The 13,999-nt window shown below is 34.4% G+C and overlaps 1 protein-coding gene across 2 annotated transcripts in view; it reads left to right on the top strand.

The window, feature by feature from the left end:
• LOC117330505 (tubulin-specific chaperone D-like) overlaps positions 1–13,999 on the top strand; it is a 73,940-nt gene that overhangs the window by 41,328 nt on the left and 18,613 nt on the right. The window lies entirely within an intron of this gene.

Raw genomic sequence — 13,999 nt, 5'->3', positions numbered from 1 at the left:
TTGTAGTCTGTAATTATATAAAAAAAAGGGGGATCCATAAAAATCCCAAAATTTCTGAATTTCTAAAAAAAAAAAAAAAAAAAAACTAAAAAAAAAAAAAAGGAAATGTTGCCAATGGAGTATTTTCAATTTTGATTTATTTTGTCCACAAACTATAGTATTATTTTAAAATGAATGTTCATCTGTGTTGGTAGTGGAGTCAACGATTGGATTGAACTTTTGTTCACAACACCTAGATCACCAACCTAAATGTTTCGACCACCACTGTGATCTTCCTCAGTAAGACTGAGAATGGCCAGATGAATTTACCTGTGGTCACGTGACCTTTCAGATTTCTAATTTGAGCTTTTTCATATTGTTTTTTACTAAAAAAAGCCTGGCACTACATAGATAAACACTAATACGATGATATTATTGGAACTGTTTCACACAAAAAACATTTTAGATAAGCTCTCTGAATTCTTTAATTTTACATTACACACAAAAAATGTGTGTAAGTTAACCATACATAGCTGGTAAGCTTGTTGCTAATACATGAAGACTTATTCCAGGTGTGTCTTGACACAGACAACCTGGTTACCTGTGCACGTGCATTGTCATTCAGACCAAACTTTTCCCAAATTTTCATGCAAAAGTTTTTTGCCAATTACTGATCAACACTGGTCATTTATTGATATCAACTAGTTGGCATAGATATAATAAATATACAATGTGTACTCTTTTAGGATTCTGTTATTATAGTTGATGATGTTGAATATTTATGCTGGTGTAATATGGGGAATCCAAGTGTCATGATCAATCTTAAATTTTATCTTTTACTAGCTTTCTGGTAAATTAAATCTTTTACTTTATCTTCAAATACATATGGTATATATGAGTGTTTAGCATTTGTTTTGAGCACACTTTGTTACCGGTATAATGCCTAATGAATCATAATCTACAGTGCTCACTGTAACATCGGTACATTTACTGAAAAAAATTAGAAATGGGGAAGTCTTCTGTCCAGTGACTAATTTTGCTAAAGAAAATTGAACACAAAAAATAGCAAAACATATTTCACATCAACTATTACTATTGAACACCATTTTGACACTCAGTCAAAGATTTTTTTCTTAAAAAAACGTAGGGGCGCCCTTATTATAGTCACATTGTTGGAAATAGCATATATTTTAGGAGTATGACAGAATATCTGTATATTGTTGGAAATAACACATATTTTACGAGTATGACAGAATATCTGTATAACTTGTAAAATGTATGTTATACATGGTATTCAACGTGAAACTATTCAGTGTCTTCTCTATATTTAATTTACATTGTCAACTGCTGTAGATATCACAGCTAGCAGACTCTGGACAGATTTCTAAAATGAAATAGTTTGATGTTAATTGATTACCATTTAATAAATATGTATTGAGTAAACTAGAAGTTTCTAAAGTACTTCTCTAAATACACAGAGGTCTACATTGTTTATTTAACTGTAAAATGTATTGTCACAATTAATTGTGGAATATAGCATGTTGATGGGGAAAATGGATTAATTTCAAAGGAAAGTCAGTAAGAACATAAACCTCGCCATTAAATCCATACACAAACAGTATACTAGTACTGCCAATGTTAACATAGACAGTGTGTAAATTACCATGGGTAGTCCAATATGTCCTTGAGTTGATTATGGCTCGTTAGAAAGCTAATTGGTTCTTCCCAATTTTCTCATTTTATATTCCATTCTAGTAATGAAGTATTTACTGGGAAATCATCTTCCCAAGATATTCAGGTTACTTGATCATGAGGCGATCACCTTTTATGCTGCATTTCTTCGTAAACCATTTATATTTTTTACTTGTTCTCAATAACCAAGAGGCCCTGGGCCAATATTGGGCCAGTAGTATCCTGGGATGGAGGATAACACATGAATGACCCTGACCTACTTCCAAGGTCACAGGGGTCAAATGACATAAAATCTTTAAGCAACATCTTCTCAATAACCAAGAGGCTTAGGGTCATGATATTGGCCGGTAGTATCCTGGGCTGAAAGCCTAATAAGATTATTTAATTGAATGACCTTGGTCTACTTTCAAGGTTGCAAGGGTCAAATTAATTAAAATCTTTAAGCAACGTTTTTCTTGAAAACAAAGAGGCTTAGGGTCACAATATTAGGCCAGTAGCATGCTTGAATGAAGGCCTACCAATTTTCTTGTCCAATGAATGACCTTGACCTACTTTCAAAGTCAAATTACTGAGATTCTCAGGTTAAGGTCCCTCAGGGCCTCGTGTTATTTTCCTGAATTCTCCAGGAACTCGTGTATCATTTTCACATTTCATGTGTTGATAAAATTACGAATAGATGTATTCACATTGCACAAATTATATGCAGTGTACTAATTATTCATGCCATATTTTATATAAACAGTGTGAGTTCATGTAAAGAATGCTTTATTCTCTTTTACAAGAACAAAAAAATATTACTGAAATCCTAACATCTTAATTTACAAAATCAAGGTCAACTATAATTTATTGATAAATCATCACTGCATCTCCTTGTGTTAGTATCATATACATTTTACCCAGTCTTAACTGGACTCTGTCTAATCAGGATCTTTGTCTAAACAGTCAAATAATTTTGTCCTAAAAAATTCCTTTATCAGATTAAACAGTTGTTAAACTCTGTCTATTCTATAATCCAGCCATATTTCAAAGTCTTGTTCCTTCTTTACTCTGTGTAAACCTGTTTTGTTCTGGTACAGTGTGTAGTGTTGGCTTTGTTGGCGCCTGAGATTGTTATACAGCGTTGGTACGGTACTGGTAAATTATCAATTGGCCCTACATTGTTACCGTCAAGGTAGACATGCTCAGACAAACGCCTGAACACCTTTCACATAAACTAAAGAATGCTACCTTATTAATCAAAACATATAACAATATATGTAATTAAATATCTAAGCGAGATTTCTTCTCGAGGTCCCCATGGTTGCAGAATACCTGGATGAGGAAGTAGAGGAAATAATGATCTAAAAAAACTCCACCAATACTTTATCGATATAGAAGATTGACTCAAAATTGAGAGTATTTCTTCTGAATGGGAAATAACACTTCTTGACAGTGTTCAACCAGTTTACCGTGGTATGGACACAGATGAGAAGTCAGATGTCGAAACAGAAAATGAAAATGAGATGAGCTTGACTATAAAGACTTACGTTTGACATTACTGAACTCATCGATAAAATCTAAAAACAATCAATTATCCAACTCATTTGAATGAAATGAAAAAAGATAAAAGAGGACTCAATCATTAGGATGAAGGAGATTTCTATTCAAAAGAGGCTTTTTCAAGCAAATGTGCTAAATGGTTAATTGTCGATGTCGTCCCAGTTGACAATATAATGATGTATGATGAATGTAATAGCAATGTTAAATTAAAAATCTAAAAATAGTTTGTGTCTATTTTGCATTATACAATTATCATTGTTTCACAGATACCATCAGATAAAACCAATAATACATTAACTATATATACACAGTTGTAAATGTAATGATAACCCTGGCTGTTAATAGGACGTTAAACAAAAACAAACCAAAGCATACCAAACGTGTAATGATATAAAACCAGACTCTCTACAATCCAAAACTCTGTAAATGGGCTAAATTATATAGTCCCAGTTGGGTCTGGTTTAGACAGAGTCCACTGTATAAATGTAGCTAGCAAAACGAGCAAAATATATAGCAAAATTCCTCGACATTAAAATAATATCTTTTACACCAAATTAAGGAGATTGACTATGTCATGAGGCTGTCTTGTTATCCTGACTACGTCATGAGGCTGTCTTGTTATCCTGACTACGTCATAAGGCTGCCTTGTTATCCTGACTACGTCATGAGGCTGTCTTGTTATCCTGACTATGTCATGAGGCTGTCTTGTTATCCTGACTACGTCACGAGGCTGTCTTGTTATCCTGACTACGTCACGAGGCTGTCTTGTTATCCTGACTACGTCACGAGGCTGTCTTGTTATCCTGACTACGTCACGAGGCTGTCTTGTTATCCTGACTACGTCACGAGGCTGTCTTGTTATCCTGACTACGTCACGAGGCTGTCTTGTTATCCTGACTACGTCACGAGGCTGTCTTGTTATCCTGACTACGTCACGAGGCTGTCTTGTTATCCTGACTACGTCACGAGGCTGTCTTGTTATCCTGACTACGTCACGAGGCTGTCTTGTTATCCTGACTACGTCACGAGGCTGTCTTGTTATCCTGACTACGTCATAAGGCTGTCTTGTTATCCTGACTACGTCATGAGGCTGTCTTGTTATCCTGACTACGTCACGAGGCTGTCTTGTTATCCTGACTACGTCACGAGGCTGTCTTGTTATCCTGACTACGTCACGAGGCTGTCTTGTTATCCTGACTACGTCATGAGGCTGTCTTGTTATCCACATTAGAGATTTGTCCTGTTACTTTTGAGGATAATGTGGATGTTTTATTTCTAAAAAAAGCTTGCTAGATTTTATAAAACACTCCACACCTCTTCAGCAAATTATTAACAAAAAAAATAGCTGTTTAAGTTATCCCCTTTTCACACAGCTACATGATTATGATTCCATCGAGTATAATGACCTAGTATTAAGACTTTACTGGAATACACGACAGATTCCCCCCGATAGTAGCCCCAGTGTTATAACCACTTGAATGCACACATTGATCCACAGATGTTTTAGAAAAGTTTCTTTTTTTTAATGCTCGGTTCACCTCGTACATACAGTCCTAAAGTCAGGTTTTTGATGAATTTGTTTCAGTCAGATGTAATTGTAAGCTGATGCACAGTTAAAGATAAAAATTCTATTTGGTGATATATATATACACATTAGCATAAATTTAAAGGGAAATGATTTATATAAGTAAGCTACATAAACTATAAGTAGTGAATTAACTTACTTTCTTTTTTTTTTAAAGCCAGCCATGTTAATGGATGTACAGAGCTGAAATAGAATAACCCCAGAGCATATTAATTCATCTCAATTAAGATAGCAGGATTTATAAAAATGGCATATCAGTACAGAAAGATCAACCTTTTTGTGCACACTAAAGTTTTGTGATTGGTAATTTTTAGCCCACCATCATCAGACAGTGAGCTTAAAATCAAGTCGTCTTTCATCCATGGTGTGTTGCCCATCTATTATATTACTCCATCTATCGTCTGTCTGTCCATAAATAATCATGGTTATTTCTATTTCTCAGAAAGTTCTTCATGGATATTTCTCAAATTTCACCTGTATGTCCCCCTTGGTTCCTAGTTTTGCATGTTCCATTTGGAGTTCTTCATGGAAATATCTTTCCATCTCTATGGACCTTCTCAGATTTAATATGTAAGCTCCTCTTGCTCTGAAATGATTTAAGAGGAAGAAGAGAATTAGAAAAAAAAAACAGTCTTACAGAAATCCAATGAAGGTCTTTCAATGGTGGGTGCAAGATCTGTCTCGGATCACAAGTTACCTTTGACCTTCTTTTAAAAAAAATAGTTTATTAGAGCTTTATCTCATAATTACATTATTTGTCCAAGGAACTTTATATTTCGGGCATAGGTTCATCTACTTGAGGCAGTGCGTCATGTACAAAAAGTTGGGTACTCTGACCTACAATTTGGCTTTTGACCTACATCAAAGAAAAAGTTTGTCAGGTTTACATTTCTTACTTTACTATTAGCTAGTCACTGGAACTTCATACTTGGGCCTTGTGGGTTCACTTGCACTGACGTTCTTTTGCTTAATTGATGCCTACTACAGTCTGTGATATTTCTGAATTTATTGATATATTTATACCACAAATTGAGTTATTCAGTGTGTAAAATTAGTTTCTTCACTAATTCATCATCTTTGCATTCTTGGCATATAATTTTACATCCGGTCACAAGGGATACTGTAATTTGCCGAATTCTCTTGTTTTAGAATTTTCCTAGGTCTTAGTTTCAAATTTTCAATCTTTTCTCAGTGTTCTTATACACTTGCTAAACTAGCTAAATAGATTTCATAAATGTTTTCTTTCCATTTTGACTTTCATAATAGTTCAGGACTCAGGGTGCCAAGGTGAAGGTCAAAGTCACTGTTACTTAAGAAAGTCATTGTCCGCATATAGCATCACTTGTAATGCAAGTTATAGTTATAGGTCCTAAAATTAGGACTTGTATGATTGTTAATTAGAACTTTGAAAACCTACATTACATTACGTAATCCACTACCAGTGGCGTAGGAAGTCGTCAACCTACATTACATTATGTAATCCACTATCAGTGGCGTAGGAAGTCGTCAACCTACATTACATTATGTAATCCACTACCAGTGCCGTAGGAAGTCGTCAACCTACATTACATTATGTAATCCACTACCAGTGCCGTAGGAAGTCGTCAAAAAGTGGGGGGGCAACATTTTTTTTAACCTTAAATTTTACGCACTAAACAAATCATATGCCATCTCCGCAAAATTAGCCAATAATTATCATTTCAACATCCCATGATAATTTTGATAATTTATGTAGTACAAAATGAGTTATTTACGCAAATCAGGATATATTTTTTTTTTTTTCCCCCTTTTTGCGAGAGGTCTGGGGGCCGCCAAGCTGGTACCAGGGTGGCGAAGCCCCCCTGTGGATCTGCAATCGAAAGGGGGGGGGGGCAGTACTTTAGTGATAAAGCGAGCGCCTTAGGCACGAGCCGTTTTTTTTTTTGTATTTCCTCGTACCTGTTGGTAAATAGTATCACTCGATTCACGTTAAAACCGCGCATTCTTATTCATGTTGTGTTTCTGTCTTGTTCTCATTATGAACTCAATTAACTTCACAAATTATCATCAACTTATTGAATCTATATATTTCACAATCAGTTGTTAAATTATCGAGATAATTTAATTTTTACAGAAACCTGTTGAAAATTAATGTGTGCATGTACATCACAAAGAAAAATACAAATTTTAGGTGTGATTTGATATCCTGCTGACCTTCAGCAATTGCTTCCTTATTTTAAAAGGAAAAAGGCAACTTGTTATTTTTTTCGAGTTCTATCATTTGTTTTACTATCACATGTGTTATTACATTATTTCAAGAAAATTCAAGTGATAAATTTTGTTCTAAATTATTTACACCTTAACGTTTTACTTCACTCTGCACCTGTATAAACAATGGGATGATATGTTCGACCGATTAAGTTTCATGATAATATACAGTTTTGGTTATACACAAGTTCCATGATAAGTACATTCACAGTGGATACAGTGTCGTTATCACATTGCCTGACTAAAATATACAGTGATGTTAATGTGATTGCATACATGTATATGTTAAAATATGACCTTAACAAATATAATTAATTAGAGACAACTCCAGACACATATTTATGGGACTTAATCAAGCTTGGTTTTTGTACAATAGTGTAGGGTGATTGGCTGCTAAAATGGCAGACACCAGACATGCATACATATATTACATGGCATTATTTTGATTATATTATGAGGAATATGTGGGGAGAGCTCATAATATTGTCAGCTGGAGGTCTATGTATATAGTCACTCGCACATATTGTTTTTATCTGACATACTGAAAGTTACGCACAACAGACGATAAAATATCTCAAGAGTGCTGAATATTGCAAACACATTGTAGTGTTTCACGCCATGGGCAAGTTTTTTGTCAGTAAAATAACCATTTCCAGTTAAACATTGATAAAAAAGAATGTGAGATATCAGTATGATGCTCTGATACGTTAGTGCACCCACTTATATTGGGATTTATCGACAGTAAACATTTCAGTGAGTAAGATTCAGTGTAGAACGACATGAGCTCCACAGGGATTGAGTATCTGGCATGCAAAATCAAGGAACATATCAGGTATATGTTTCTTTGAAGATGAATATGATGGCCGATGCACATGTACAGTTTGGATAGAAAAATTGTGCAAGGTTTTGTCTTACAATAAAATTCTCATAACACAACCATACCCGAACTTCAGACGGCACATACAGTTCTCATCTGGATGTATACCAACAGTTGTTCAAGCTTCCGTGTAACACAGACTATCAGAATTGGTCATCTCTTTTGTATACATTTTTTGCTTTATCTTGCAGAATTTATCAGAAACACTTAAAGAGACTTTCCATTGATGCGATCGGCTTGTTTTTAGTGCATAATAAATATAAGTATTTGGGAAAACGTAAGAAACAGCAGTGTGTGAACCTTATCTTTTCTGGCAGGGTTATCTCCTCTTTAATGTAACAGAATCCCGGGAGTGAGAAACTGTCTGTTTGTTTGGTCTCAGTTTGGTGTGTAATTAAAGATAAAATCATGAAGTGTCGTGTCTCAGTTATGAGGTTTTTAAGACTTATGACGATGATACTGTGGCTAGGGTTTAAATTTATGCAAGACATATTCATTATCATAATAAAAAAATATTTTGAAGTGTTTTGCCTTGATTTTAATATGATAATTATTACCATAGATATAAGTATGTAGGAAGTCTTAAACACAAGTCAGTGTCTTAAATATAGCTTATTGCTGCAATCTTAGGAAAGAAGAAACCAAACAAAGTTACATGATGTACAAGAATTAAATCTCTAATTTTCCTCAGCCATTAACAATTCTATGGAGAAAATGCTGTATTAGATCTGTTAATTAAAGAAAACTACTAGCTTTCATTAGACACCAGCTAGCACCGTATTGTTCATTCGCATACCAATTTATTGACACAAACGTTAGTTTGAGTCTATGTCAGCGCTTTTGGGGTGTAGCTGACAAAATCTACGATGCCCTCTGGCGGATACTGCCTTGGCCAATCTAACCGTTGCTTTACAGTAACTCCGTAATACTATGCAGTAAATATTTGTAAATATCGTAAATATTCACGATAAAAAATGACATATTGTTAAGTTCAGCTATAAAAAAAATCACCTTTTGTTTTGTTAACACAAACGTAGACACAAACGTAAGTTTGAGTCTATGTCAGCGCTTTTGAGGGTAGCTGACAAAATCTACGATGTTGGCCAATCTAAACGTTGCTTTACAGTAACTCCGTAATGTTATGCAGTAAATATTTGTTTAACTTCACGATAAAAAATGACATACAGTGAAGTTCAGCTATTAAAAAAAATCACCTTTTGTTTTGTTGTATTTTAGAAGCTGACAGGACAATGTGGGGTTTTTTTTGGCATTTTCGTTCGCTCTGACACAACTTCCACTGCCACTTCACAATCATATTCTATCGCAAAAAAATAATAGTCCCGTGACTTACGGAGTCAAATGCAACACTGCAGTTTCGTTAGATATATGACAAAACAACATAACCTCACAAATAGATAGTTTTCAAAGTATTTAATTTAAGTATGTTCTGTCGATGATACGTAAGAATATTTTTCCGCGTTGAACGCATTAGATTTCACGCGGAATGATACAATCAACTTTTCGCTGGCGCCATATTGCTGCTTACCTGTGACCCGGAAGAAAAATCTACTAACATCACGCTGAATTTTCATCATCGACATCTATGTGTTTTTTTTCTTTGGTGGCATGTTACTGAATGGGTTATAATATTGATAAAGTTTCGTCGGAATATCGTTGTTATTTTGTACATTGAAAATCACTCATCCAGCATCCGATTTTGTCCGCCATCTTTCAGTAATGTAAACAATAATAAAAGCAAGAGTAGGTGATCAAACCCAACTTTGACTGTCGTTTTCTCACTATTAACTTGCATGTGATTGATGTAGTCTGCAGATGGTTAGATTATATAGATGTTTTTTTACGAAAGAAAAAAGTTGTCTATTCATCATGACAATATCACAACAACGGCAGTCGAGTACCATACGCATGTTTGCAAATAAAAAGTTAAATAAATTCTCACTGAATAGGGTTTCGAAAAGGCAAATGGACTTGTGAATATTAATATTGACTTCGGATCTATTGATTATATCCTACGTAATGCACATGAAGTTTTTCGTTTACAGAACGCGTACCGCATTAACGTGGCTGTCTGCATGCAGATGTAGACGTCACTGAAAAATTCATCTCTAATTATAGCGACTGATTCCTTTTTTCTAATATTCGTGATGGTTTAAACAAAATAGAAAATGATCTATCATTATCATTTGAAATATTACATAACAGTCGAAGCATATTATAAAAAAGAAAGGGGTCTACGATGTACATCTACATAGACCTTTATTATGTTTGGTGGAGTTTTGAACGCTTCAGGGACGGTTAAAGGGCAGTAACTCTTTAGAAAACACAATTTTCATGGAAATGTACTGATTGCTAAATTTAACCAGAGATATTTAAAGGCAGTGGAAATGTTATATTTCTACATCTGCGGTTTTTTCTGTCTTAAATCATTTCAGCTTCTGAATTAAATTAACCTTTAAACTAATGCACAGTAAAGTATTGATAAATCAATGCAAATAATTTATTCTAACTTAGATTTATTATTATTATTTAATCTTTTTTTCTTTACAACACTAGTACATATTATTTGAGAAGAACAGCAAAAATAACTAAGTTCATTATTCTTCTAAACAACAAAAATGTGTAAAACTTGTTTGTGTTGTGCATATATCCTATTGTGAAATAACTTGGCATGACTAAAGATAATAGTATTGTCTTGATGGCTGTTACATACTATATCATAGGTTGAGTTAAATAATTATTTTCTTCTGATCAATTATGGTCAATGGTGAAAACACATTTCTTTCATTTAAATTGTTAAGTCGGTTTAATGTTCAAATTCAGATTAATTTAATTAAAGCAACTATTAATAATGTATATATGTGTTAACTTTTCTGACAAAGTCTTCAAGTAACCTGATTATATTAGACAGAGAATCAAAATGAGTAATTTTGTTGTTAAGAATAGTGGGCTTAGCCATTTACAACTGTTTAGATTCTACTTAATAAGGTTTGATTTTTAACATTTTGGCAAATTTATCTTATCAATATCCAATTTAGTTTTAAAGATAAGCAGTACTTCCATTTTTATGAAAATAAAAATTACTTCAGTGTTCTAATAATTTAAACACATGAACAATTGAAAGCAATACATTTGTATGAAAAGCATTCATAATGGACTTTGAAGAATGCTACTACATGTACAGTTCATCCAGTTTGGGCATTCGAACTACATTTTCATCTGAGAGATGCTGCAGATTAAAAAAAAAACTCTGATTTTGAAATCGATGATATCAATACATATAGCTACATTCACATCTCACTAACATTAATTAACATGATATATATACCATACATATATATATGTATCGTGCAGTTACAGTTATGTATATGGTACATATACTATTGCGGAGAATATTTGATGCAATGTACATAGGTGAAAAACAAAATTCCACTTCAAATTGATTTGAACTGTACATGTGAATGAATGTGTTTTTGTTGTATAGATTATTTGTAGCTACACAGTATGGAGTGTAAACATATAACGTAGAGTGCTATATGAAAATCATGTTCACTCTAATGAGCGATTAAGAAACTGTCTCAAGTCTGAGCTGATATGAGCATGTAATTCTAAGTTTTGAATATAGTGCTTAGTTTAATGTGGCCGTTGTGATGGTATACCCTGCCCTGTCTACATCCGCATTCTACGCCTCCAGAGTCTGTTTATCAGACCCAGGTGTTTTTAACCCACCATCATCAGATGGTGGGCTATTCAAATCGCCCTGCGTCCGTGGTCCGTCCGTCCCTCCATCCGTAAACAATTCTTGTTATCGCTATTTCTCAAAGTACTGAAGGGATCTTCTAAAATTTCATATATAGGTTTCTCTTGGTTTCTAGTTATGCATATTGCATTTTGAGACTTATCGGAAAACAATATGGCCGACAGGCAGCCATCTTAGGTTTTGACAATTGAAGTTTGTTATTGCTATTTCTCAGAAAGCACTGAATTGATCTTTCTCAAATTTCATATGTAGGTTCCTCTTGGTGCTAACATTAGTTATGCATATTGCATTTTGAGACCAATCGGAAAACAATAAGGCCGACAGGCAGCCATCTTGGATTTTGTCAATTGAAGTTTGTTATCACTATTTCTCAGAAAGTGTTGACGGGATCTTTTTCAAATTTCATAAGTAGGTTCCCCTCGGTGCCTAGTTATGCATATTGCATTTTGAGACTAATCGGAAAACAACATGGCCGACAGGCAGCCATCTTGGATTTGGACAATTGAAGTTTGTTATCGCTATTTCTCAGAAAGTGCAGAAGGGATCTTTCTCAAATTTGATATGTAGGTTCCCCTTGGTGGGTGGTTATGCATATTGCATTTTGAGACCAATCGGAAAACAACATGGCCGACAGGCAGCCATCTTAGGTTTTGACAATTGAAGTTTGTTATTGTTATTTCTCAGAAAGCACTGAAGGGATCTTTCTCAAATTTCATATGTAGGTTCCTCTTGGTGCTTACATTAGTTATGTATATTGCATTTTGAGACCAATCGGAAAACAATATGGCCGACAGGCAGCCATCTTGGATTTAGACAATTGAAGTTTGTTATCGCTATTTCTCAGAAAGTGCTGAAGAGATCTTTCTCAAATTTTATATGTAGGTTCCCCTCGGTGCCTAGTTATGGATATTGCATTTTGAGACTAATCGGAAAACAACATGGTCGACAGGCAGCCATATTGTATTTTGACAATTGAAGTTTGTTATCGCTATTTTACAGAAGGTACTGAAGGGATAGAACAATCTGCCACAAAATATCATTCAAAACCTTGACATAACATCATTCAAACCAGGGCTCACACACACGATAAAATCCTAAAACAATCACACAAGTGTTTTTAACCTGAGCTCTGATCTAACAGCTGGTAGCTAGATGGGGCGTTACATCAAATGTATAAATATCTTTTCAATGGCTAATGATAATGATAATTTGTGAAGCGCTTATGGGCATGGGATCCTCAAAAGTTTGAAAAGAAAGGCCTCATTAATTTTACAGGTAATCTAGGACCTTCATATTACATCTACAACTACGTATACATTAACCCATTGAAGATGTCAAATAAGATTACCTGAGTACCTATTCTGACAATTAGCTGCCAAGACACACTTGCAATCAAAAGTAGATATGAATTTCTTTTCTTGCCAATATTTTGTCCTAGTCCTAATCAGGTATTGGTGATGTTCCATACAAAGTTGACCATGTCCCCACTAAACAAAAGCAGTTAAAATAATTTGTTTTCGTTTGTTTCTTCAGTACTTTCAGTACTTTGATTTTTATCTTTAATTGACAAAGCATCTTCAAAATTTTCAAAATCATCTTGGTTGCATCGTTTGGACAGAAATTTATTTTGGTGACGAGAGATTGTAATTCAAATTTTAAAATTTAATTTTAAAGTGAAACTCTCCTTGTGTTTATGTATGTGTAAAGACTTAAAGTTTAGTTACAGCATCAAGATTTGCAGAAAGGCCTTTCAATTACCGGTAGTCAGTTTTTAATGCCAAAAAAAAAAGCAATTATATCGTTAAACAAATGATATCCCCAGAACTGGCGCCAGTCATTTGCCAAGAAACTTAGAAATTCGGGATAATTACGTTAATGATATGTTCGAACCAGAGAACTGATTAACCATTTGATACTGACAGCAAAATGTATTTGTATTTTGGATGTAGCTAGCAGCCCACTGGTCGTCAACCTATACCCTCAATTCTACAGCTGACTTCAACTGAATAAGGTTTTCAAATCAACTGATCTCAAGCATGTCCCAAAATCTCTGCTTGTTGCAAAATAATTCCTTGCTAGATCTAGATATTTTGTTGATAGACCAAGTTTGATCAGTATAATTGGTGGAGAATTGAGTCATCTCATTTCCAATTAGTCATGGGGATATGGTTATATGTACTAGGATCAACTCTCGCCCGAGTGGCATCTGTTCTAGACTGATACCAGCGCTGATTGGGGGATACTTACCTGTCAAAAGGGAAATACCAATTTTATTATATTTAATGCTTCAGAGATGGAGATG

The sequence above is a fragment of the Pecten maximus genome, chromosome 1, assembly GCF_902652985.1.
Source record: "Pecten maximus chromosome 1, xPecMax1.1, whole genome shotgun sequence".
NCBI classification, from domain to species: domain Eukaryota; kingdom Metazoa; phylum Mollusca; class Bivalvia; order Pectinida; family Pectinidae; genus Pecten; species Pecten maximus.
Note: the sequence above shows the minus strand (reverse complement) of the source record. Positions and strands in the feature narration are given on the sequence as shown.